At 42.7% G+C, this 25,820-nt stretch overlaps 2 long non-coding RNA genes across 2 annotated transcripts in view; one reads left to right on the top strand and one right to left on the bottom strand.

The window, feature by feature from the left end:
- The window catches only part of LOC138665732 (uncharacterized), a 199,394-nt gene extending 181,593 nt beyond the window's left edge, over window positions 1–17,801 (bottom strand). The window contains exons 1-2 of the long non-coding RNA XR_011318511.1: window positions 17,663–17,801; window positions 17,471–17,566 (exon numbers count right to left, since the gene is read on the bottom strand). This is a non-coding gene — a long non-coding RNA (uncharacterized lncRNA). The remainder of the gene's footprint in view (window positions 1–17,470; window positions 17,567–17,662) is intronic.
- A 7-nt stretch (window positions 17,802–17,808) lies between these two features.
- LOC138665731 (uncharacterized) overlaps window positions 17,809–25,820 on the top strand; it is a 101,943-nt gene continuing 93,931 nt past the window's right edge. The window contains exons 1-2 of the long non-coding RNA XR_011318510.1: window positions 17,809–17,988; window positions 22,718–22,806. This is a non-coding gene — a long non-coding RNA (uncharacterized lncRNA). The remainder of the gene's footprint in view (window positions 17,989–22,717; window positions 22,807–25,820) is intronic.

Here is a 25,820-nt window from a genome sequence, read left to right as displayed (position 1 = left end):
TTGGTGGATGGGCTCACAACTTTTGGCCAAATCTTGTGCTAAGAATCTCATGTGTTTTTTCATATATTTCACAAGCCATTATGCTATTCCCATTTCATATATCACACATTTCCTTGCTGTAGCACAGTAAATTTTGAGTGCAGCCATTGATCTATTTGCTATATGACTTTTTTGGTTATGCACCAGTTCAGACTAGATTGCTGTTCAGTCAGTTTTTCTATACCTATTATGTACTTTTTTTCTGACTTGAACGCCCCGCCCTTCACCATGCTGTGATTTTAATTACATCCTAACACAGTTGGTTCTGAGCTTCCTATAAAAGCAGGCTTTACCACGTTATTAGCCATAGGTAAGTGTTCACACTAGGCAGTCAGCTCAGGTACCCATCCGTTCTGAGATTACCTTGACGTTTGGTGGATGGGCTCACAACTTTTGGCCAAATCTTGTGCTAAGAATCTCATGTGTTTTTTCATATATTTCACAAGCCATTATGCTATTCCCATTTCATATATCACACATTTCCTTGCTGTAGCACAGTAAATTTTGAGTGCAGCCATTGATCTATTTGCTATATGACTTTTTTGGTTATGCACCAGTTCAGACTAGATTGCTGTTCAGTCAGTTTTTCTATACCTATTATGTACTTTTTTTCTGACTTGAACGCCCCGCCCTTCACCATGCTGTGATTTTAATTACATCCTAACACAGTTGGTTCTGAGCTTCCTATAAAAGCAGGCTTTACCACGTTATTAGCCATAGGTAAGTGTTCACACTAGGCAGTCAGCTCAGGTACCCATCCGTTCTGAGATTACCTTGACGTTTGGTGGATGGGCTCACAACTTTTGGCCAAATCTTGTGCTAAGAATCTCATGTGTTTTTTCATATATTTCACAAGCCATTATGCTATTCCCATTTCATATATCACACATTTCCTTGCTGTAGCACAGTAAATTTTGAGTGCAGCCATTGATCTATTTGCTATATGACTTTTTTGGTTATGCACCAGTTCAGACTAGATTGCTGTTCAGTCAGTTTTTCTATACCTATTATGTACTTTTTTTCTGACTTGAACGCCCCGCCCTTCACCATGCTGTGATTTTAATTACATCCTAACACAGTTGGTTCTGAGCTTCCTATAAAAGCAGGCTTTACCACGTTATTAGCCATAGGTAAGTGTTCACACTAGGCAGTCAGCTCAGGTACCCATCCGTTCTGAGATTACCTTGACGTTTGGTGGATGGGCTCACAACTTTTGGCCAAATCTTGTGCTAAGAATCTCATGTGTTTTTTCATATATTTCACAAGCCATTATGCTATTCCCATTTCATATATCACACATTTCCTTGCTGTAGCACAGTAAATTTTGAGTGCAGCCATTGATCTATTTGCTATATGACTTTTTTGGTTATGCACCAGTTCAGACTAGATTGCTGTTCAGTCAGTTTTTCTATACCTATTATGTACTTTTTTTCTGACTTGAACGCCCCGCCCTTCACCATGCTGTGATTTTAATTACATCCTAACACAGTTGGTTCTGAGCTTCCTATAAAAGCAGGCTTTACCACGTTATTAGCCATAGGTAAGTGTTCACACTAGGCAGTCAGCTCAGGTACCCATCCGTTCTGAGATTACCTTGACGTTTGGTGGATGGGCTCACAACTTTTGGCCAAATCTTGTGCTAAGAATCTCATGTGTTTTTTCATATATTTCACAAGCCATTATGCTATTCCCATTTCATATATCACACATTTCCTTGCTGTAGCACAGTAAATTTTGAGTGCAGCCATTGATCTATTTGCTATATGACTTTTTTGGTTATGCACCAGTTCAGACTAGATTGCTGTTCAGTCAGTTTTTCTATACCTATTATGTACTTTTTTTCTGACTTGAACGCCCCGCCCTTCACCATGCTGTGATTTTAATTACATCCTAACACAGTTGGTTCTGAGCTTCCTATAAAAGCAGGCTTTACCACGTTATTAGCCATAGGTAAGTGTTCACACTAGGCAGTCAGCTCAGGTACCCATCCGTTCTGAGATTACCTTGACGTTTGGTGGATGGGCTCACAACTTTTGGCCAAATCTTGTGCTAAGAATCTCATGTGTTTTTTCATATATTTCACAAGCCATTATGCTATTCCCATTTCATATATCACACATTTCCTTGCTGTAGCACAGTAAATTTTGAGTGCAGCCATTGATCTATTTGCTATATGACTTTTTTGGTTATGCACCAGTTCAGACTAGATTGCTGTTCAGTCAGTTTTTCTATACCTATTATGTACTTTTTTTCTGACTTGAACGCCCCGCCCTTCACCATGCTGTGATTTTAATTACATCCTAACACAGTTGGTTCTGAGCTTCCTATAAAAGCAGGCTTTACCACGTTATTAGCCATAGGTAAGTGTTCACACTAGGCAGTCAGCTCAGGTACCCATCCGTTCTGAGATTACCTTGACGTTTGGTGGATGGGCTCACAACTTTTGGCCAAATCTTGTGCTAAGAATCTCATGTGTTTTTTCATATATTTCACAAGCCATTATGCTATTCCCATTTCATATATCACACATTTCCTTGCTGTAGCACAGTAAATTTTGAGTGCAGCCATTGATCTATTTGCTATATGACTTTTTTGGTTATGCACCAGTTCAGACTAGATTGCTGTTCAGTCAGTTTTTCTATACCTATTATGTACTTTTTTTCTGACTTGAACGCCCCGCCCTTCACCATGCTGTGATTTTAATTACATCCTAACACAGTTGGTTCTGAGCTTCCTATAAAAGCAGGCTTTACCACGTTATTAGCCATAGGTAAGTGTTCACACTAGGCAGTCAGCTCAGGTACCCATCCGTTCTGAGATTACCTTGACGTTTGGTGGATGGGCTCACAACTTTTGGCCAAATCTTGTGCTAAGAATCTCATGTGTTTTTTCATATATTTCACAAGCCATTATGCTATTCCCATTTCATATATCACACATTTCCTTGCTGTAGCACAGTAAATTTTGAGTGCAGCCATTGATCTATTTGCTATATGACTTTTTTGGTTATGCACCAGTTCAGACTAGATTGCTGTTCAGTCAGTTTTTCTATACCTATTATGTACTTTTTTTCTGACTTGAACGCCCCGCCCTTCACCATGCTGTGATTTTAATTACATCCTAACACAGTTGGTTCTGAGCTTCCTATAAAAGCAGGCTTTACCACGTTATTAGCCATAGGTAAGTGTTCACACTAGGCAGTCAGCTCAGGTACCCATCCGTTCTGAGATTACCTTGACGTTTGGTGGATGGGCTCACAACTTTTGGCCAAATCTTGTGCTAAGAATCTCATGTGTTTTTTCATATATTTCACAAGCCATTATGCTATTCCCATTTCATATATCACACATTTCCTTGCTGTAGCACAGTAAATTTTGAGTGCAGCCATTGATCTATTTGCTATATGACTTTTTTGGTTATGCACCAGTTCAGACTAGATTGCTGTTCAGTCAGTTTTTCTATACCTATTATGTACTTTTTTTCTGACTTGAACGCCCCGCCCTTCACCATGCTGTGATTTTAATTACATCCTAACACAGTTGGTTCTGAGCTTCCTATAAAAGCAGGCTTTACCACGTTATTAGCCATAGGTAAGTGTTCACACTAGGCAGTCAGCTCAGGTACCCATCCGTTCTGAGATTACCTTGACGTTTGGTGGATGGGCTCACAACTTTTGGCCAAATCTTGTGCTAAGAATCTCATGTGTTTTTTCATATATTTCACAAGCCATTATGCTATTCCCATTTCATATATCACACATTTCCTTGCTGTAGCACAGTAAATTTTGAGTGCAGCCATTGATCTATTTGCTATATGACTTTTTTGGTTATGCACCAGTTCAGACTAGATTGCTGTTCAGTCAGTTTTTCTATACCTATTATGTACTTTTTTTCTGACTTGAACGCCCCGCCCTTCACCATGCTGTGATTTTAATTACATCCTAACACAGTTGGTTCTGAGCTTCCTATAAAAGCAGGCTTTACCACGTTATTAGCCATAGGTAAGTGTTCACACTAGGCAGTCAGCTCAGGTACCCATCCGTTCTGAGATTACCTTGACGTTTGGTGGATGGGCTCACAACTTTTGGCCAAATCTTGTGCTAAGAATCTCATGTGTTTTTTCATATATTTCACAAGCCATTATGCTATTCCCATTTCATATATCACACATTTCCTTGCTGTAGCACAGTAAATTTTGAGTGCAGCCATTGATCTATTTGCTATATGACTTTTTTGGTTATGCACCAGTTCAGACTAGATTGCTGTTCAGTCAGTTTTTCTATACCTATTATGTACTTTTTTTCTGACTTGAACGCCCCGCCCTTCACCATGCTGTGATTTTAATTACATCCTAACACAGTTGGTTCTGAGCTTCCTATAAAAGCAGGCTTTACCACGTTATTAGCCATAGGTAAGTGTTCACACTAGGCAGTCAGCTCAGGTACCCATCCGTTCTGAGATTACCTTGACGTTTGGTGGATGGGCTCACAACTTTTGGCCAAATCTTGTGCTAAGAATCTCATGTGTTTTTTCATATATTTCACAAGCCATTATGCTATTCCCATTTCATATATCACACATTTCCTTGCTGTAGCACAGTAAATTTTGAGTGCAGCCATTGATCTATTTGCTATATGACTTTTTTGGTTATGCACCAGTTCAGACTAGATTGCTGTTCAGTCAGTTTTTCTATACCTATTATGTACTTTTTTTCTGACTTGAACGCCCCGCCCTTCACCATGCTGTGATTTTAATTACATCCTAACACAGTTGGTTCTGAGCTTCCTATAAAAGCAGGCTTTACCACGTTATTAGCCATAGGTAAGTGTTCACACTAGGCAGTCAGCTCAGGTACCCATCCGTTCTGAGATTACCTTGACGTTTGGTGGATGGGCTCACAACTTTTGGCCAAATCTTGTGCTAAGAATCTCATGTGTTTTTTCATATATTTCACAAGCCATTATGCTATTCCCATTTCATATATCACACATTTCCTTGCTGTAGCACAGTAAATTTTGAGTGCAGCCATTGATCTATTTGCTATATGACTTTTTTGGTTATGCACCAGTTCAGACTAGATTGCTGTTCAGTCAGTTTTTCTATACCTATTATGTACTTTTTTTCTGACTTGAACGCCCCGCCCTTCACCATGCTGTGATTTTAATTACATCCTAACACAGTTGGTTCTGAGCTTCCTATAAAAGCAGGCTTTACCACGTTATTAGCCATAGGTAAGTGTTCACACTAGGCAGTCAGCTCAGGTACCCATCCGTTCTGAGATTACCTTGACGTTTGGTGGATGGGCTCACAACTTTTGGCCAAATCTTGTGCTAAGAATCTCATGTGTTTTTTCATATATTTCACAAGCCATTATGCTATTCCCATTTCATATATCACACATTTCCTTGCTGTAGCACAGTAAATTTTGAGTGCAGCCATTGATCTATTTGCTATATGACTTTTTTGGTTATGCACCAGTTCAGACTAGATTGCTGTTCAGTCAGTTTTTCTATACCTATTATGTACTTTTTTTCTGACTTGAACGCCCCGCCCTTCACCATGCTGTGATTTTAATTACATCCTAACACAGTTGGTTCTGAGCTTCCTATAAAAGCAGGCTTTACCACGTTATTAGCCATAGGTAAGTGTTCACACTAGGCAGTCAGCTCAGGTACCCATCCGTTCTGAGATTACCTTGACGTTTGGTGGATGGGCTCACAACTTTTGGCCAAATCTTGTGCTAAGAATCTCATGTGTTTTTTCATATATTTCACAAGCCATTATGCTATTCCCATTTCATATATCACACATTTCCTTGCTGTAGCACAGTAAATTTTGAGTGCAGCCATTGATCTATTTGCTATATGACTTTTTTGGTTATGCACCAGTTCAGACTAGATTGCTGTTCAGTCAGTTTTTCTATACCTATTATGTACTTTTTTTCTGACTTGAACGCCCCGCCCTTCACCATGCTGTGATTTTAATTACATCCTAACACAGTTGGTTCTGAGCTTCCTATAAAAGCAGGCTTTACCACGTTATTAGCCATAGGTAAGTGTTCACACTAGGCAGTCAGCTCAGGTACCCATCCGTTCTGAGATTACCTTGACGTTTGGTGGATGGGCTCACAACTTTTGGCCAAATCTTGTGCTAAGAATCTCATGTGTTTTTTCATATATTTCACAAGCCATTATGCTATTCCCATTTCATATATCACACATTTCCTTGCTGTAGCACAGTAAATTTTGAGTGCAGCCATTGATCTATTTGGCACAGGAGTCTATGACATATACAGCACATTACCAGTAGCGGAGACAGACACGTACAGCAAATGCTCCAAAGCTCTCACTGACTACTTCAACCCTAAACAAAACATCAGATATGAAAGATACAAGTTCAGGATTGCTAAGCAGCTTCCAGAAGAATCCATAGACACCTATGTCACCCGGCTAAAAGAACTAGCACATGGGTGTGCATTTACTGACGTAGATGATGAAATCCTAACTCAAGTAATTGTCACCTGCTCGTCTAATACCATAAGGCGTAAAGCTCTGCAGCAGGATCTCTCTCTGCATGATTTACTCAAGATGGCCCGTGCTATAGAGATAGCAGATCATCAGGCAAGTGCAATGGAGAGTGGGGATAATTTACATGTGCATAATCTCAAACATAACAGTGCACAAGGCAAGCAGGCTCCGCAACAGAAGAAATGTTATAGATGTGGACAAGATTTCCCTCACCACATGAACAAATGTCCAGCTATAGGACAAACTTGCAGTAAATGTGGAAAAGGGAACCATTTTGCAGTTGTCTGCAAATCAGCGCCCAACAAGTCTCCTCTGCCAATTACAAAGCCTGCAAATATAAAAATGGTAAATCAGGATATAGAAGAAATGTCTGTGGCTGAGAACTATGTGTTCACGACGTCTGCCACTGGCTCAGTGCTGTCTCCATGTATTACACTCACCATCTGCAACACGGATATCACCTTTACAATAGATACAGGAGCTTCGGTGGATATCATAGACAGCAATACTTATGAACAGTTGAAAACAAAGCCAGTCCTACAGCAAGTGCATACTAAAATCTTTCCATATGGATCTAAAACACCTCTAGTTACAATGGGACAATTTGATGCTGAACTTAGCTATAAAGAAAATAGGCAGAAAACCACTTTTCACACATTACAAGGATCCGGAGGCTGTCTTCTCAGCTATCACACTGCCTTGAAGCTAGGACTCATCCAGATTGTTCATACCATAACCGACCCTGCGGACCTGGATGTACAAGCTATGGTGAACGGTTTTCCCTCACTATTTAGTGGATTAGGAAAATTAAAGGACTCTCAAGTGCATCTTCATGTGGATGACAGTGTCCGTCCAGTAGCCAAGGCTCACAGGCGTATTCCATTTCACCTGAGAAAGAAGGTAGAAAAGGAACTCCAATTACTCATGGATGATGATGTCATTGAAACTGTTTCTGGTCCCACTCCGTGGGTCTCTCCACTTGTGGTAGTTCCAAAACCAAAGACTCCAGAGCAGGTAAGACTTTGTGTTGACATGCGCCTGCCCAACACTGCTATTCAAAGGGAAAGACACATCTCACCCACAATTGATGAAATTATCAATTTATTAAATGGAGCAACTGTTTTTTCAAAGCTCGACCTCAATAAGGGCTATCATCAATTAGAATTGAGTCCAGAATCCAGATACTTAACAACATTTTCCACCCATGTGGGTCTCAGAAGATACAAAAGATTGACGTTTGGGGTCTGCTCAGCAGCAGAAATTTTTCAAGATACGATAAGGAGCGTCATTCAACATATTCCAAATGCCTTTAATTACAGTGATGACATACTGGTTTTTGGGAAAACTCAAGCTGAACATAATCGTGCTCTATATGCTATCTTTGAATGTCTGCTCTCTGCTGGACTCACTTTAAACAAAGAAAAATGTGAATTCGATAAAAATTCATTGGAGTTCTATGGTCACATTTTCTCGGCGGAAGGAGTACGACCTGATCCCAAGAAAGTGGAATCCATCAGAGCAGCTTCAATCGCACAGGAAGCCAGTGAAGTGCGCTCTTTTCTTGGAATGGCAAGTTACTGTGCTAGATATATTCCAAATTTTTCGACAATCAGCACTCCATTAAGGGAACTTACGAAACAAAATTGCGTTTTTCAATGGTCCCAAGACTGTCAGGCCTCTTTTGAAACAATCAAAAACGAACTCTGCTCAACAACCACCATGGCCTATTTTGATCCAGCTCTTCGAACCAAACTGATTGTGGATGCTAGTCCCGTAGGACTGGGTGCAATTTTAGCACAATACAAGGATGACAATCAAAGTCCCCACATCATTTCCTATCCAAGTAAAAGCTTAACAAGCACTGAAAGAAAGTATTCACAACCTGAAAAAGAAAGCTTGGCAGTCGTCTGGGGATGTGAACACTTTCACTTATTTCTCTATGGTGCTCCCTTCACTATTGTCACAGATCATCAAGCTCTCCTTACAATTTTTGGAAATCCCCGAGCTAAAATGCCAGCACGGATTGAACGATGGGGTCTACGTCTACAGGACTATAATTACAAAATTGTTCACAAACCTGGAAAATACAGCAATCCGGCTGATTATCTCTCAAGACATCCCACGAATGATGATTTACCTGTGCATTCCTCCATTGAAGAATACATCCACTTTGTTGCAGCTCACGCCGTGCCAAAAGCACTTTCTGTTGATCAGTTTGTGAATACGACAACAAGTGACAAGACACTCTGTGCCTTAATACAAATTATCCAAAATAGAAGGTGGCATGAAATTCAAAAGAAAAAATTTGCTGAAGATGGGATTGATCTGAAAGAGTTAAAACTATTTTCAAATGTACGTGAGGAATTATCAGTCACTGAAGATCAACTCATCCTTCGTGGTACCAAACTGGTTGTACCTAAGGCCTTGCGCAACCTAGTCATACAGATAGCACACGAAGGTCATCTAGGAATTGTTGGCACAAAAAAGTTACTCAGAGAAAAAGTGTGGTTCCCAAATATGGATAAATTGGTGGAAGAGAAGATTGGACATTGCTCCACTTGTCAATTAATTACTCCATCATCAACTCTAGAGCCACTACAAATGTCTCCGTTACCCACTGCTGTATGGGAGGAAGTGGCAGTCAACATATATGGACCATTACCAAATGGCCAATACATTCTAGTAACAATTGATGAATATTCTAGATACCCTGTCATTTCATTCATCTCTTCAACGTCTGCTAATAGTGTCATACCAGAACTGGACGACATATTCTCTGCATATGGCATTCCAAGAGTGGTCAAAACAGATAATGGACCTCCATTCAATGGACATGTGTTTGCACAGTTTTCTGAATACTTGGGGTTCAGCCACAGAAAAATCACACCTTGCTGGCCGCAAGCTAATGGAATCGTAGAACGTTTCATGCGCACCATGGGGAAACGAATCAAGGCAGCTAGCCTGGAGCACACCCCACTGAAACAGTCACTATACAAATTCCTGCGCAATTACCGCAACACGCCACATTCCACCACTAATGCTGCGCCATCTCATCTAATGTTCAGCAGAACTCTTCGTACACGGATCCCTGATGTGACCATTCATCCCTTACCAAATGACTCTTCAGTGCGATCAACGGATTTCTTTAACAAGCAAGCCATGAAACATTATGCAGACAGAAGGCGACAGGCACAGCCATGTGTCATCAAAAGAGGTGATATGGTTGTTGTGCGTCAAAAATCAACCAACAAAACCTCAGCTGTATATAGTCCCACAAAATATAATGTTACTGAGAGAAAAGGCAGTATGGTCACGGCTGAGCGAGACGAACACTCCATCACTCGAAATTCCTCACATTTTAAAATCATACTGCAGAACAATGATAATGAACTCCCACCAGTGGAAGATTTGATACCCGACGGTGGAGAGGACCAACAAGAGGTGACTGATCCGTCAGCACTGGACACCCCCAATGAATCCAGACATTACCCTACACGGGAAAGAAGGGCTCCATCGAGACTTATTGAAGAGATATAGTTTAAAAAAAAAGGGGAATAAGACAATACAGACATATGGTTTTTCTTGGACATTTTCGTATTGTTACATTGTCAATATTTGTTTTAGGTTAATATATATATAAAAAAAAAAAAAAAAGGGGGATGATGTAATGTATAAGAATTAGATCTGTCTCTTTAAGAAAGCGAGGGCGGGAGTTGAGAGGAGTTTCAGTTTCAGTTCTGGCCTGAGGAGGAAATCTTATGCTGCTGTTATGTTGTGTGCTGGAGGAAGAAGAGGAGAATAAAATACAGTTAAGGGTATGTTCACACGTTCCTGATTTCCATCCTTTTTTTTTCAGGACTGAAACCGCAGCTCTTTGCAGAAAACGCAGGTCCTTTTTTTGGTGCGTTTTTTGATGCATTTTTTGATGCATTTTTTGATGCGTTTTTTTATGCAGTTTTCTATGCAGAGTCTGTGTGTTTTCTAGGAAGTTTTTTAGGGTTAAAATGGCTGAAAATACCCTAACCCTACCCCTAACCCTAACCCTACCCCTAACCCTACCCCTACCCCTAACCCTACCCCTAACCCTACCCCTAACCCTAACCCTAACCCTACCCCTACCCCTAACCCTACCCATACCCCTAACCCTACCCCTAACCCTAACCCTACCCCTAACCCTACCCCTAACCCTACCCCTACCCCTAACCCTAACCCTACCCTAACCCTACCCCTACCCCTAACCCTAACCCTACCCCTAACCCTAACCCTACCCCTAACCCTAACCCTATTCTAACCTTAGTGGAAAAAAAAAAATTCTTAATTTTTTTATTGTCCCTACCTATGGGGGTGACAAAGGGGGGGGGTGTCATTTACTATTTTTTTTATTTTGATCACTGAGATAGGTTATATCTCAGTGATGAAAATGCACTTTGGAACGAATCTGCCGGCCGGCAGATTCGGCGGGCGCACTGCGCATGTGCCCGCCATTTTGCAAGATGGCGGCGCCCAGGGAGAAGACGGCCGGACGGACAACGGGAGGCCGGGTAAGTATAAGGGGGGGGAGATTAGGGCACGGGGGGGGCATCGGAGCACGGGGGGGGCATCGGAGCACGGGGGGGCATCGGAGCATGGGGGGGTGGGATCGGGGCAGCCACACTCCGCCCACGCACTTCCGCCCGCTTCCCCGCACTTCCTGCTGCAGCGGTTCGGCACCACAAGCCGCAATAAAACCCGCAGATATATTTTTGATCTGCGGGTTTTACTGCGGGTTTGACCTCACAATGGAGGTCTATGGGTGCAGAACCGCTGCGGCTCCGAAAAAAGAAGTGACATGGTACTTCTTTTTTACCGCGGCTATTCAGCGCGGCTTTTTTTCCCGATTCCCGCATCATGTGCACAGTGGTTCCTGTTTTCCATAGGGTACATTGTACTGTACCCTGCATGGAAAACAGCTGCGGAACCGCAGCGGCAAAAACGCTGCGGTTCCGCAGAAAAAAAACGCACTGTGTGAACATGGCCTAAAGCTTACTCTCTCTTAAATTCCTTACACCGTGTGGACATTACAGGGGGGCGCGGGATACCAGTCTTGCAGCCAGAACATTGTGAACAAGTTTGGATGGAAGATAATGCTCCCAGTATATCTTCCAGGAACACCCTGTCATCCACACTGTCCAGTCTCACTAGCCAAGACTCTGGACCACATAATCCTCACTCTGATCCTCCTTCCTCCCACCATGGCGGGTCCCATGCAACAAGTGATCCCACATTCAGACACTCCAAGGAGCTGTGTCCACTTATTGATTCTGGCCTCTCGCTCTGAATGTTTCAAGAGGGACATAAGGAGTTTGTGTGTAGTGATGCCCAAATATTTGAGCAGTGACGGCCAGAAGAAGATGATGGTGGGGAACAGCAATTAGTGTCTCAAAAGGAATCATACACTTTTCATTAGAACTTTGCAACCTGGTCAAATCCTACAATTCTTTTGTCTCTTATGATAATAGCTTTTCTTATTGTGAAATATCAATTTTAGAAATTGCAATGTATTTTGTTTCAGTAGAGAGATCATTAAAACTTGTGGCTATTTTTAAATAGTCATGGCAATATTTTATTATTGATGTCTGCATTAGACACACTTTCTAACGGATTAACCATGTTATTTAGATGTGTATTGACCATCAGTTAATTTGAATCTGTAACCAGATTTTTGCTACTTCATCTGACAGCAGAATAATGTAGGAAAACAGACCACGATTCCAGCAATGTATCACTTAGTTTACTGGGTGCAGCCGTTGTTACACAATTAGAGTTCTTAAATGTAGCATGAAGCAGAGCTCAGAAAACTAACCACACCCACACCAGGCTTTTTGTGTACATAGTCTATTGACAGCAAGATGCTCATTAGAGGAAAGGGTATGGTCAGACGACTTGAGAGGTGCACTGTGGTCAGGGCAATGATAATGTCCTAGTGATAAAACCTTCATTGTAAGTAAACAACAGCACACAGACGGATAATTAACACATCACTGAATTCAGTGTTTTAACCCCTACATCATGCTGTCCTCAACAACACTGCATAAACCTGCTGTCAGATTCCCTTTAAATAGGGAATATTTATGCACATTACAAAAAAAAAGTGTCATCAATGTTGAGTACTTCTGATGCACCGCAGTGCAGGCCAGCACCATATGAGTATCAACCACACTTATACACAGACATTTATTAGGAAATAACTCTAGATACAATATGCTTAGTTGATATAATTATTTTCAGAACTTAAAGGGGTTTGGTCCCATTAAATAATAAAGCCAATACTCACATCCCATGCCAGCACCGTTCTCGCTGTGTTAGCACTTGCTTTCCCCGAGGCACTCATGCAATGTTGTGACACGTAATGCCGGTGCTTAATCATCACTGTCTCTGTCTTCGCACAAATTAAACATGAAGAAGAAGTCTGGGCTGCAGATTTCCTCTTCAGGCTCAATTTATCAGAAGGAGGGGACGGTAACATCAGCACTAGTGTTGAGCGATACCGTCCGATACTTGAAAGTATCGGTATCGGATAGTATTGGCCGATACCCGAAAAATATCGGATATCGCCGATACCGATATCCGATACCAATACAAGTCAATGGGACATCAAGTATCGGAAGGTATTCTCCTTCAGGCCCTGGGATCCATAGGGATGTGTAAAATAAAGAATTAAAATAAAAAACATTGATATATTTACCTCTCCGGCGGCCCCTGAACTCAGCGCGGGTAACCGGCAGGCTTCTTTGTTCAAAATCAGCGCTTTTAGGACCTGAGAATCACGTCCCGGCTTCTGATTGGTCGCGGGCCGCCCATGTGACCGCCACGCGACCAATCACAAGCCGCGACGTCACCGCAAGCTATTAACGCGCTCATTTTTAAAAATGAGCGCGTTAATGACTTTCAAAGACGTAGCGGCTTGTGATTGGTCGCGTGGCCGCGACCAATCACAAGCCGCTACGTCTTTGAAAGTCATTAACGCGCTCATTTTTAAAAATGAGCGCGTTAATAGCTTGCGGTGACGTCGCGGCTTGTGATTGGTCGCGTGGCCGCGACCAATCACAAGCCGCTACGTCTTTGAAAGCCATTAACGCGCTCATTTTTAAAAATGAGCGCGTTAATAGCTTGCGGTGACGTCGCGGCTTGTGATTGGTCGCGTGGTCGCGACCAATCACAAGCCGCTACGTCTTTGAAAGTCATTAACGCGCTCATTTTTAAAAATGAGCGCGTTAATAGATGCGGTGACGTCGCGGCTTGTGATTGGTCGCGGCCACGCGACCAATCACAAGCCGCTACGTCTTTGAAAGTCATTAACGCGCTCATTTTTAAAAATGAGCGCGTTAATAGATGCGGTGACGTCGCGGCTTGTGGTTGGTCGCGTGGCCGCGACCAATCACAAGCCGCTACGTCTTTGAAAGTCATTAACGCGCTCATTTTTAAAAATGAGCGCGTTAATAGCTTGCGGTGACGTCGCGGCTTGTGATTGGTCGCGTGGCCGCGACCAATCACAAGCCGCTACGTCTTTGAAAGCCATTAACGCGCTCATTTTTAAAAATGAGCGCGTTAATGACTTTCAAAGACGTAGCGGCTTGTGATTGGTCGCGGCCACGCGACCAATCACAAGCCGCTACGTCTTTGAAAGTCATTAATGCGCTCATTTTTAAAAATGAGCGCGTTAATAGCTTGCGGTGACGTCGCGGCTTGTGATTGGTCGCGTGGCGGTCACATGGGCGGCCCGCGACCAATCAGAAGCCGGGACGTGATTCTCAGGTCCTAAAAGCGCTGATTTTGAACAACGAAGCCTGCCGGTTACCCGCGCTGAGTCCAGGGGCCGCCGGAGAGGTAAATATATCAATATTTTTTATTTTAATTCTTTATTTTACACATCTCTATGTATCCGATACCGATACCCGATACCACAAAAGTATCGGATCTCGGTATCGGAATTCCAATACCGCAAGTATCGGCCGATACCCGATACTTGCGGTATCGGAATGCTCAACACTAATCAGCACTGATTAGGTGTTGGCATCACTTGTCACAACCCCACATGAGAGTCCTAGGGAGAGCGAGTGCCGACATTGTGGGAACGACACCGACACAGGAGGTGAGTATAAACTTTATTATTTTATCGGGTCCAAGCAAGATGTATGACCAGTGTTGCCATCACTGAGAGCAAAGGAGCTGATGAACTCCAGTGAACTCTAATGGCAGCTCAGTGATACATTTCAAAAGCGATTACCTCCTGTCAGTGTATCGCCGGCGGCCAGGTAGAGTGGTCACATCTCCCGATGTGACTGTTCTACACGTGAGATCGCTGTGGGACACTCGGTATTAAGAGGACTACATCAGACAGGATAGTTTTATATGATGGTTTATCATTTTTGATTGCCGGAGATGAAGGCGTCGGGGATTTGGCATTCAGTAAGTATGGTAAATTTAGATCCAATAAAGGAGTCTGTGATTATTTCAAATAAAGGACTTTATTCTGGGTGTCTGTGTTTATATACAATATCACTATGGGGTTAGTAATGGATAGGTGTATTATTGATGCCTCTTCATTACTAACTTGCGGCCTTGATGTAACCCAACAACACAAAGGTGACATCAACCCCACAAATATGAACCCCACTTGCCACAGCTACAGGGCAAGTGGGAAGAGCGAGGCTAAGTGCCAGAATTGGCACATCTATAAGATGCATCATTTCTGGGGTGGCTGAGAGCTGATATTTTTAGCTTTGGGGTGCCAATATCCATGGCTCCTTCCCAGGCTATTAATATCAGCCCGCAGCTGTCTGCCTAGCTTTTGCTGGTTCGATTTTACAGGGGGACCCCATGTCAATTGTTTATAGGGTTCCCCTGTAAACTAGTCAGTAAAGACTAAGCAAACAGCTATGAGCTGATATTAATAGCTTGGGAACCTTTGGCTATTGGCTCCTTCCCAGAATATTAAAATCAGCCCTTAGCCATCGGTTTTCCCTATGCTTTTTATGAAAATTATGCGGGAGCCCACACAATTTTTTATTACATTTTTTTGAAAAATAAACAAATATTGCATTTCACGCAGATTTCTGACAGTTTGTGTTTTGTTACAGCATGTGTAGGTTAATTTTGCTAATGCTCTTACATAGGCTGGTGTGTGTGTGTCTTTATTTAATATTAAAGGGAACCTGTCACCCCGTTTTTTCAGATTGAAATAAAAATACTGTTAAATAGGGCCTGCGCTGTGCGTTACAATAGTGTATGTAGTGTACCCTGATTCCCCACCTATGCTGCGAAATACATTACCAAAGTCGCTGTTTTCGCCTGTCAATCAGGCTAGTCAGGTTGGGTGGGCGTGGTGACATCGCTGTTTCTTCCCCAGCTTTCCGTTGGTGGCGTAGTGGTGTGCGCATGTCCAAGTGCAGAATCCACTGCGCGCAGGTGAAGAAAAAGTGCGCGATCTGCGCTATTACCCTTGTCATCGGTGGGGGCGGCCATCTTCCTGAGGCCGCACGTGCGCAGATGGAGTGCTCTGCTGCACGGGGCTTCAGGAAAATGGCCGTGGGATGCCGCGCGTGCGCAGATGGAGATCGCGGTGGCCATTTTCCTGAAGCAAAGATGCAAACTCGGCTATAGGAAAATGGCCGCCGCGATCTCCATCTGTGCACGCGCGGCATCCCGCGGCCATTTTCCTGAAGCCCCGTGCAGCAGAGCACTCCATCTGCGCACGCGCGGCCTCAGGAAGATGGCCGCCCCCACCGATGACAAGGGTAATAGCGCAGATCGCGCGCTTTTTCTTCACCTGCGCGCAGTGGATTTGGCACTTGGACATGCGCACACCACTACGCCACCAACGGAAAGCTGGGGAAGAAACAGCGATGTCACCACGCCCACCCGACCTGACCAACCTGATTGACAGGCGAAAACGGCGACTTTGGTAATGTATTTCGCAGCATAGGTGGGGAATCAGGGTACACTCCATACACTATTGTAATGCACAGCGCAGGCCCTCTTTAACAGTATTTTTTATCTCAATCTGAAAAAACGGGGTGACAGGTTCTCTTTAATGAGGGTATCTACCTGAAGAGGTTGAACAAGGAAATGACTTCACAGTTCTTTTTTAATATTATATTTTTATTTAGCTCTATTGATTTACAAAAATGCATGAAAAAAGCACATACAAAAACGCATTAAAAACACGCATATTTTCAGATGCGTTTTTCTGCCAAGTTATGCAGAAACCTTGCAAAATCGTCTGCAAGCAAATACGCAATGTTCGCTCATAGCGTAAAGCATAAAAGTTTTCATCATAATAGACCTTCATCAACGATATGAATTGCTGATAAAGAGAGAGGATGGAAGTGAGGGAAAGTATCAGTGCTATAAGGAGGTAGGAAATCCAAATATGGATGGAACTTTAGTCGCTAATTCTGTGCTCAATTTATGGATGCTAACAGTATAGGAGCAAAAAATGTTCTTCACCTTAGTGAATTTCCCTCATTACAGCCCCGCCTTTGGTAATTACAATATAATGGTGATTATTCAGATAATATCACTAATCTCTCCTTGCTTCTCTAATACACTAATAGCCATGCAAAAGGATTATAGTGTAGAATTAAATCCAATCGCTATATATTTTCTGCTAGAATATTATACAATTTTCACATACACTACATTCTGATTCATACATAGGCACTTTGTCTTTTAGTTTTTTGTCTTAAATGAAATTGTTTTATTTTATTAAATTCTTATCAATCAAATTTGTGTTTTTGTCTGGTGTATAGGCTATTAAGTAATTATCAGTCTATACTGGACATATAGATCTCAACATATGCAGCTGTATGCCTTGCAGTTGCATGTCTTTTTATGGAATCATACTGAACACATGCCAAAACATACCATAAAAAGGAGCATCATGAAGAGAAGACGTCTGGCTCCATGATCCGACCTCTATAATCCCTGATGGTCAGGTGATATCAGCAAGCCTACATTTCCCTTGCAGCCACCAACACAAGGGATATGTAAAGTTACATATTGCAATATCAATAAACAACTGTGCATGTAATCCATGTGTAAGGATTCCAGACTTACCTTGTTCCTGTTTGTTCCTGTTTGCCCTGATCCAAGATGGAGTTTTGGATCTCACCCTGTCATGGAACTTCCTGTCTGTCCTGATTATTTAAGTCTGAGGCATGTGGTGTTCTGTGCTTGAGCAATTTGTGCTGCTGGCTCCTGAGCTTCTGCCTGTGGTCTGGGGAATGCCCTGCTTCAGTTGCTCACTACTCGGTGGTCTGCCTCACCCCTTTGAGCTGCATATCACCTCTGGAACTGCTGCGACTGGCAGCACACCTGTGGAAGGATTTCCCTTGTTTGCTAAGCTTTTCCCAGCGTTGTGCCTCTTTGCACAACCACACCAGGTGAGCAAGATTCCAGTGTTGCTTTTCTCACCAAGAGAATTTTGTACTCATCTACTACGCTTAGATAGCACTCTCCCTCTTTTTCCCTTCATCCTCTTTCACCAGGACTTCATGCTCAATGCACCACCTGCATATTATTGAACTTCCACAAACAAATGCTGTGCGCACATGGGATCAAGTTTTGCTGGACTTTCTCGTTAAGTACTGTGTGCATTTCTGTGTGCATTTCTACTTCACTTCTGCTGGATTCTCAAGTTTAAGTACTGTGTGCATTTCCACTAATTACCTGCTGGACTTCCTTGTCAAGTGTCTTGTCTGCCCCCTTGTCATATCCTTGCTGGACTGGTTCATATTAGCGGTCGCGTCCCGCTATTCACTGTGCTGTGATTACCATATTGTGCTGAGCACCTCGTTACAATTGCAGGAATATCTGTGTTAGTTTTGTTTGCATTTCTGTTTTGTTTAAATACATCGTTTACTGCAGCTTTGCTCTCAGACTGGTTTTATCCTACGCTATCAGATTCCTTAGTACCTATATATTGTTACACCATGGATGTGCAAGATTTGTCAAAGTGAAAGTCGCTCTTACAGAGCATCTACGAAGGGGATCCTCCCTCCAGGAGGTCTATAAATCTAAATACCCTAAAAGGACATTTAGATATACTGTAAATCATCATTATGGGGTAACTCATATCTTACAGAAAAAAAAAAAAAAACATTTCAGCAGCTCTTTCAAACTTGAAAAGCATTTTCTGACAGCGGGAATCTGTCAGTAGGATCAACCCTCCTAAGCCGTTAATACAAGCATCTAGATCATAGGAAGCTGAACACAATAACACCTTGATATCTGCGATCAAATGTCTTATTCCAGAGAAATTCACATTTTTCTTATATGTAAATGAGCTGTTCCAGGCTATGGGTCAGACAGTGATCTGCATGAAAATCTGCTACAGAGATTATTATAAATGAAAGGGGCATTACCAGAGTGAGACATAGATCAAGAGAGCAGACTGTCAGTCATTGCATGTCTCATACTGGTTAGAACCCCTTTCATGTACAATGCTGGGTAGTGATGAGCGAATATACTCGTTGCTCAGTTTTTCCCGAGCACACTTGGGTGTCCTCTGAGTATTTTGGTGTGCTCGGAGATTTCATTTTTGTTGACGCAGCTGCATGATTTGCGGCTGCTAGACAGCCTGAATACATGTGGGGATTAACTGTTAGGGTATCCCCACATGTATTCAGGCAGTCTAGCAGCCGCAAATCATGCAGCTGTGTCGACAAAAACGAAATCTCCGAGCACACTAAAATACTCAGAGGACACCCAAGCATGCTCGGAGAAACTTGAGTAACGAGCATACTCGCTCATCACTAATACTGGGAGATCTATTTCCAGCCTATGGATTTTAATGGCTAGAGGATTTCTCAGGAACAAAACATCAGATTGCAAATTTAAAGGTATCATTTATACAACTCTCTATGAACAGCTTAGGAAGGCTGAACCTGCTGACAAATTCCCCTTAAGACCACATTCACACTATCAGTATTTGTTCAGTATTTTACATCAGTATTTGCAAGCCAAAACCAGGAGTAGGTGAATAATGCAGAAGTGATTACGTGTTTCTTCTGATTGCTCCACTCCTGGTTTTGACTTACAAATACAGATGTAAAATACTGATCAAATACTGAATGTGTGAATGTGAACTTACACACATTATGTCATTTCAATTTTAAACCATTTCCCACTTTAATTTATTAGAACAAGTGCTTCTCTCTAAATTAGAATATCATCAAAAAGTTAATTTATTTCAGTTCTTCAATACAAAAAAGTGAAACTCACATATTACATAGGGTCATTACAGAGTGATTTATTTCAAGTGTTTATTTCTGTTAATATTGATGATCATTGTCCGTAATATATGGACAATGATGATTCCAGAATTCGCGGCAGACTGTGCCCGTCGCTGATTGGTCGAGGCAACCTTTATGACATCATCGTCGCCATGGCAACCATTATGACATCTACGTCGATACTGTGCCCATCACTGATTGGTCGAGGCCTGGCGGTCTCGACCAATCAGAGATGCGGGATTTCTACGTCGATACCGTGCCCGTCTCTGATTGGTCGAGGCCGCCAGGCCTCCAGGACAGACAGACAGACAGACAGAAAAACCCTTAGACAATTATATATATAGATGAGTTTCACTTTTTGTATTGAAGAACTGAAATAAATTAATTTTTTGATGATATTCTAATTTAGTGCAAAGCACTTGTATGTATTATGAGAAAGACACTAGAAAATTAATTTGTCTATGAGGAAAAAATTGGTAGCATACTCCATTATATTCGGTATCAGGAAGGCATTTTACAATGGCACCACATGGCAAGCAGAACAGATGGGTATGTAAAGATGGAGTCCTCATATTGCACTACAGTCCCTGTAGAGTGCCAAGTGCATGGCCTTTGATAACAAATTACAATACATTAACAACAGAAATGTTTGGGAAATTATATAACTCTAACATCATTGTGTACTCTTCACAATAAAATAGTTTTTATAAATCTCTGAGTGATTTTATTAGTGCTGTCTTTTAGGAATGGCAAATGTTATCAATTTGATTCTACATATTTCACTCCAATTAAGATCTCTGATAACTACAAAGCAATAATCCAAGTTAAAGTAATAAAGGAGAAAATGATAATCTGCTAGTCCGTTAAGATGATTTTTCCTACTTGTTTCAATGAATAATTAAATATTCTATATTAAATGACATCCTTAGCATAGGAGAACTGCGGATAGGAAATCTGAATCTTGTCCTCGGGAGAAAAAGTACAACAGTTGTAAATGTTGACATGCGGTTTGCCATGATTAGTTCATGTTTCTTAAGCTGTTAGCACATTTCATGCTGAATTGGGTTGTTAAAAATCATTTTTATTCATTTGCTACAACATTTCTACTGACTTGTGATGCCTGAATAGAAGAAATGACACAGGAAGCTTTGAGGATAAAATATGGAAATAGAAATGCAATATTTCTATAACTAATCAAAGTCAATTTAAAAATCACACATTTATAATAGAAAGTGCACAATAATCTATAATCTATGAATAGTCTTGTAGAAATCTACTTGTCAGGAGTGGAAATAGACAACCATAACATGTATCTATTGAAGACAATTATGCATACTGTGCTTGTACTTTATTCCAAGTAAAACCTCAGTAGCCATTACTGTCTCTGATTTGGTCTTCATGCTTTCTCAATTAAAGTTATTGTCTTATGAAAACAAGGTGGCATAAAAAAGAACGTCTGCCTGGGACCACCATATATGAATCACATGGTGTGAAGAATATTAGAAGCAATAAATTACTTGTCACTCAGGAGATAGTTATGCAATTTGAGAAGTTCATTTATTCAGTGCATCCAGTTCAAAATTAAATGTTTTCGGTCTAATCACAAGACCTTCATCAGAAACAGTTTTGAACACTGAAACACATATGCAAAAGAACAAAAAAGAAGTTTTTCAGACAAAATACAAGATGCACAGTACAATTATATGCGTATAGTACATTCTGCTCATCAGAAAAGAAAAACTACATCACATGTTAAGTGGCGAACAACAATGGTGGCGGTCTAGGTGGATCCAACCTGGTGTGCCGTGAGGCGTGGGTCTCGTTCAGGAGATGAGAGACTGAGGTGACCTCCCAAGACGCGGGGTCTTATGGCTAAGGTGCAGGGTGAGCTGCCTGGAAGCCACAAGAAATATAAATGTGTCAGCCCTCAAGGTGCTAACTTCAGATGGAGTCCGGGAGACTTGACAAGGGAAACAAAAGTTTCCACCGGTGGATTAGACCGTGGTGGCATGTAAGAACTGCGGATTCGTAGGCCCAGGTCGCGGAGTTCAAGTAGGGTCTTGTCCTGCCTTGAAGGATTCAATGCAGGAGATTGTTCCGAGAAATGGACACGTAGTCTGAGGTTGCGATAAAACCTCTGTAGGTCCATATTGAGTTCAAATGAGTTAAACTTGTACATAGGACAGAAGGATAAGCCCTTCTGAAGTACAGCCAGTTGATGTGTGTCCAAATTTTTCGAGGAGATATTTACTACCAGTGGGAGGTCCTTACCTGTGAGCGTGTTGCCATCTGGTTTCTGGGTTCCCCGGCGGCACTGGCCCCCCCGCCTCGTTTTCCCTTTTGGCGACCGCGGTTGTTCCCTAAAAAAGAAGAGTGGGAGATGGAAGAATTTGAGGTGCCGGGCCTGCTGTCGATGGAACCAGAAGAGCTTAGAGAGCTGTGTCATCTGGTGGAATGCCGAGTATCCCGCCACTGGTAGACTCGGTTCTGTAAATAATCCTCGGTGTCTCGTAGGAATTTTGATCTTTTCCTCTTTTCTAATTCCAATCTGTGTGATCGTAATAGTTCTTGATTTTTTATCTTGAGTTCCTGGAACTCCTCCTGGGGCATAGTGCTGGTCAATTGGCTTTCGATAGCATTTATTTGGGCGTTTACCGTATCCAGGTTCTTCTGGAGAAAAGAGAGGGTTAAGGTCATGAGGTCCGCTGAGCATTTGTTCAGAATGTGTTCAAACTTTGTACAGTAATCTTTATCTTCCCTGAAGAAGGTCGGTTGTAAAGGGACCCGTAGGCCCCGTGGGATCCTCTGGACTCTTCTGGTTCCATCGACAGCAGGCCCGGCACCTCAAATTCTTCCATCTCCCACTCTTCTTTTTTAGGGAACAACCGCGGTCGCCAAAAGGGAAAACGAGGCGGGGGGGCCAGTGCCGCCGGGGAACCCAGAAACCAGATGGCAACACGCTCACAGGTAAGGACCTCCCACTGGTAGTAAATATCTCCCCGAAAAATTTGGACACACATCAACTGGCTGTACTTCAGAAGGGCTTATCCTTCTGTCCTATGTACAAGTTTAACTCATTTGAACTCAATATGGACCTACAGAGGTTTTATCGCAACCTCAGACTACGTGTCCATTTCTCGGAACAATCTCCTGCATTGAATCCTTCAAGGCAGGACAAGACCCTACTTGAACTCCGCGACCTGGGCCTACGAATCCGCAGTTCTTACATGCCACCACGGTCTAATCCACCGGTGGAAACTTTTGTTTCCCTTGTCGAGTCTCCCGGACTCCATCTGAAGTTAGCACCTTGAGGGCTGACACATTTATATTTCTTGTGGCTTCCAGGCAGCTCACCCTGCACCTTAGCCATAAGACCCCGCGTCTTGGGAGGTCACCTCAGTCTCTCATCTCCTGAACGAGACCCACGCCTCACGGCCCACCAGGTTGGATCCACCTAGACCGCCACCATTGTTGTTCGCCACTTAACATGTGATGTAGTTTTTCTTTTCTGATGAGCAGAATGTACTATACGCATATAATTGTACTGTGCATCTTGTATTTTGTCTGAAAAACTTCTTTTTTGTTCTTTTGCATATGTGTTTCAGTGTTCAAAACTGTTTCTGATGAAGGTCTTGTGATTAGACCGAAAACGTTTAATTTTGAACTGGATGCACTGAATAAATGAACTTCTCAAATTGCATAACTATCTCCTGAGTGCCAAGTAATTTATTGCTTATATTTGACGGGTTGGATACCTAACTTGTGCACCACCAAGAAGCCCTGAGTGCCGTGTCCTCTATTGCTATATGTGAAGAATATTAGAGACATAATTCCATTCTATGTTAATCATTTGTATACTATTGGGCATGGAATTGTAAAAACTCCTGAAACACATGCTGTGGTAACATAACACCTGGTCAGTTTCAAACAAGGGTTTCACCCCCCCTCCCCCCCGCTAGCTGGTATGCAACCTTCTACAGAAAGACCCCCTGGGGATCCAAGCCATATGGCCTGAGTCCTTTGTTCAGTCATCTAGGAATAATTAAAGGAGCTGTGGAAATTCTATACATCCTAGCTGTACATTGTGTATATTTCTGAGAACCCAGAACAGGGGGAGCGCCTGCCTGGGTCAAGAGTCAGCGTAGGAAACGCTGCTGTAGCACTGCCAGGGCGGCAGCTGTAGCTGATATTCAGAAATGGGCACACACCCAGTGTGTAATGATACACAGTGATGTAATGATACACAGCACGTGTGTATCCGGAGGTGAAGCCTAGTGGCCGCTTAAGCAGAGAACACAGGCTAGCGAGGAAGTAGGGAGAGCACCACAAGGTGCCGTGACTACCATACCAAAGCCCAGCTGGATGTGTGAGGTCAGAGGGAAGGATATGAATGAAGCCAACCACCAAGTGACAGAACGGGAGCCGGCTGGAAGAGGAAATGGGGATGTAATCAGGAGCAAGTGGAGGATCGGAAGCATACGGGGTTTGCAGGAGCCGAGGGGTGAGACAAAAGAGAAGTCAATAGCAAACCAGGGGTCAAAGGCCAGGAGGGAGTGCGGTATCCAAAGGACTGTACAGGGAAACAACCAGCATTAAATAGATGCCCCAGAACCAAACAGAGGCAAACTAGCATTAACCCTGACCTGACCAGGACAAAAGCTGAACCATCCTGTCCTGAGTCATGATAGTACCTTCTGTCAACGTGGTCCACTGGACCCCCGGGTTTCCCAAGATATCAGACATGAAAGACTGAACCAAATGATAGGCATGAATCGACCAGGCCGGAACCCACAAATGGTTCTCTGGGCCATAACCTTTCCAGTGCACAAGATACTGAAGGGTATAACGGACAATCCAAGAATCCACGATGTGCTCCATGTGACCCTCCACCAAAATGGGTGGCGAGGGAACCAGTGATCCCTCCTCAACAGCCCCCAATGGTTTCAACAGGGCCCTATGGAATACATTGGAGATCCTAAAGGATGATGGAAGACACATCCAAAACGCCACCGGGTTGACTACTTCCGTGACTTCATACGGACCAATAAACATAGGCCCCAGTTTTGCCAAGGGAATCTTAAGATTAATATTCTTAGTGGACAGTCAAACTTTATCTCCAACCCGGAGCGTGGGTCCCACAGCCCTTCTTCTGTCCACTAAAACCTTAAACTTCCTTTGAGCCTCCCCCATATTTTTTTGGACCTGCTGCCATAATTTCCCCAGCTGCTGTACTGCTACAACAGCCACAGGGCAACCAGAGCCCAAACGGGAGAACTCCCTAAAGTGTGAGTTGAACCCGTAATTGCAGAAGAACAGGAACATGCCTATGGAGTGATTAAGACGGTTACTGAATGCAAACTCTGTTAACGGCAAGGCATCACACCAATCATCCTGTCTAGTAGTAGAAAGACAGCACAAAATGTGCTTCAGAGAATGGTTGGCCAGCTCAATCTGAGCATTGGAATCTGAGTGGTATCCGCATACGAAAAGCACAACGTAACACCCAACCTCTTGCAAAATGCCATCCAAAACTTGGCCACAAATTGCACTCCACGATCAGTCACCACACTCAAGGGTACCCCATGCAACCAAACCACATGCTGCACAAACAACGTAGACAAGGTCTCTGCAGAAGGCAAAGCCACCAAAGGTGCAAAGTGTGTTTGCTTAGAAAACCTGTCCACCATCACATTATTCCCTTTGGAAGGGGAAAGATTGTTGATAAAATCCATTGATAAATGTGTCTATGGTCTACCAGGAATTTGCAAAGGCACCAATTTCCCAGCTGGCCAGTTGTAGGAGCTCTTAGCACGGGCACAAACTTCACAGGCAGACACAAACCTCCTAACATCTGATGCAAGCAGGGACCACCAAAAATCCCTCACAATGGTCCCATGAGCAGCTGAGATCCCCAGATGTCCTCTTAGAGCCAAGTTGTTGAACTCCTGGAGAACCCTGAGAAAAAACTAAATGGGAACAAA

This window comes from Ranitomeya imitator, chromosome 2, assembly GCF_032444005.1.
Source record: "Ranitomeya imitator isolate aRanImi1 chromosome 2, aRanImi1.pri, whole genome shotgun sequence".
NCBI lineage: Eukaryota > Metazoa > Chordata > Amphibia > Anura > Dendrobatidae > Ranitomeya > Ranitomeya imitator.
This window is presented reverse-complemented; position numbering and strand designations above follow the sequence as displayed.